Source organism: Oncorhynchus nerka, linkage group LG12, assembly GCF_034236695.1.
Source record: "Oncorhynchus nerka isolate Pitt River linkage group LG12, Oner_Uvic_2.0, whole genome shotgun sequence".
NCBI lineage: Eukaryota > Metazoa > Chordata > Actinopteri > Salmoniformes > Salmonidae > Oncorhynchus > Oncorhynchus nerka.
Window position 1 is genome coordinate 87,786,641 of NC_088407.1, and position 2,125 is coordinate 87,788,765.

General features: G+C 38.5%; 1 protein-coding gene across 2 annotated transcripts in view; it reads left to right on the top strand.

Moving 5' to 3' along the window:
* Window positions 1-472, top strand: part of LOC115125510 (sodium/calcium exchanger 3-like) — a 189,970-nt gene extending 189,498 nt beyond the window's left edge. For both annotated transcript variants that reach the window (XM_065025925.1, XM_065025926.1), the window contains one exon: window positions 1-472. This exon is cut by the window's left edge and continues 1,947 nt beyond it. The gene's annotated coding sequence lies outside the window, so the exon portion shown is untranslated.
* Window positions 473-2,125: the final 1,653 nt, after the last annotated feature.

A 2,125-nucleotide genomic window follows, 5' to 3' on the forward strand; every position in this document is an offset into this window, starting at 1 on the left:
AGCTCACTACTACTCACTACTACTCACTACTACTACTACTACTACTGCTAGTGGGTTGAGATGAGATGACCTGACTCAATGTCTCATTGACAAGCTTTTCATTCAATTCATGTCATACTTTTTAAAATCACTTGTGACATAGTCAAAAGGGGAAATAATTATTTATTATCGTTTGTTTTGAAATGTGTTCTACGCTCTTGTGGCTTTGAGTCTCTAGTGACTCTTGTCGAGGAGTGAAATTTAAAGGAGAGAGAGACATTTTAAAGAGAAAGAGAGATGGAGGGAGAGAGAGAGAGGGAGAGATAAACATGGTTTAATAGTGATTAAGAGAGAGAACTCATGTATACTAATTTAAAGGAGGAGAGAGGGAGAGATAAACATGGTTTAATAGTGATTAAGAGAGAGAACTCATGTATACTAATTTAAAGGAGAGAGAGAGGGAGAGATAAACATGGTTTAATAGTGATTAAGAGAGAGATAAACATGGTTTAATAGTGATTAAGAGAGAACTATACTAATTTAAAGGAGGGAGAGACATTTTAAAGAGAAAGAGAGATGGAGGGAGAGAGAGAGAGGGAGAGATAAACATGGTTTAATAGTGATTAAGAGAGAGAACTCATGTATACTAATTTAAAGGAGAGAGAGACATTTTAAAGAGAAAGAGAGATGGAGGGAGAGAGAGAGAGGGAGAGATAAACATGGTTTAATAGTGATTAAGAGAGAGAACTCATGTATACTAATTTAAAGGAGGGAGAGAGGGAGAGATAAACATGGTTTAATAGTGATTAAGAGAGAGAACTCATGTATACTAATTTAAAGCTCTCAACAATCCGATATTTGTTGTTTAATTGATATACCTGTACTGTAGTCTATTATTTAAATACCTGATTGTTGGCCATTTTAAATCTGTGTAGAGAACCAAAATGCATAGAGGTACAGCTACAACATCAAGGATGTATCCGCTAGGAACCAGGGGTTGGAACCCCAAAAAATATTTTGTTTCAGAACTATATTATTTTTTTGGTCCTTTTCACTGTTTTCCGACCAGCAACGTGTTGAACCAATTCTAAACAACAACAACCAAAAGTGTACTGGTTTATATCGTTCATTTCTATTCCCATTTCTATTCCCTCTGAAATGTTGCTCAATATTAAATGACTTCACTAATCAGTGCGGATAGAGCAGCTTGCTAAATAGCATGCTAAGCTATTTAATCATTATAGGAAAGTCATTAAGAGCCAGTTGTCTTTTGCCGTAAAAGCATGGTTTAATCATAATGAAAAACACACACACGCGCGCTGTGCTGCCACTCACTATGGACAGACAGGGCGCGAGATGCGAATGATATTTTGAGGGTAGGGAGGGAGAGAGGGGGAGAGGATGGAGGAGGCTTGGCTTGAAGCGCTGGGCATCTTATGACGTGCATTAACTGAATTAGGCAGAATTATATCTACGGAGGAGTGGCTTCTATGGAGGAACGTCGAATGTCTTTAAACTTCCGAGCGTGGGCTCGAGAGAACATTATCTAGCTAACTAACTAGCTTGTGTGTGCAGAGCAGCACCAGAATCACCTTTTTTTGTGTGTAGTTAATAAATCCAATGTGAAATGTGATAAATTGAAAAAAAGTTATTCCGTTCTTCTCTAATTCAACATCTCTCTCCCTACTTTCTGAATCACGCTTGTAACGTCAGGTAGCCTACACACACACTGGCATAGGTAACAGAGTGAGGGCTTTGCATTGACGCTTTGTGGCTACTTTCTGAATCACGCTTGTAACGTCAGTTAGCCTACACACACACTGGCATAGGTAACAGAGTGAGGGCTTAGCATAGACGCTTTTTGGCAAAATGTCTGGAACTTTTTAAAAAATTACGTTATTAACCGGTTCCCAAGCTTTAATGGTTCTGTCCTGGAACCATATGGATCACTTTCGTTCCCGGTTCTGATTCTGTCCCTCAAATAAATTCGTTATTTTCCGGTTTTCGTTTCTGTTCCCTGAACTGGTTCCAACCCCTGCTAAGAACCAAACAGAACGAAACGGGGAAAGGAACCTACCTAAGTTTGTCCAATAGAAATCCTCGTTTTCATTGCAAAATTCTTTCCGTTGCTAAACGTTTTTTTTGT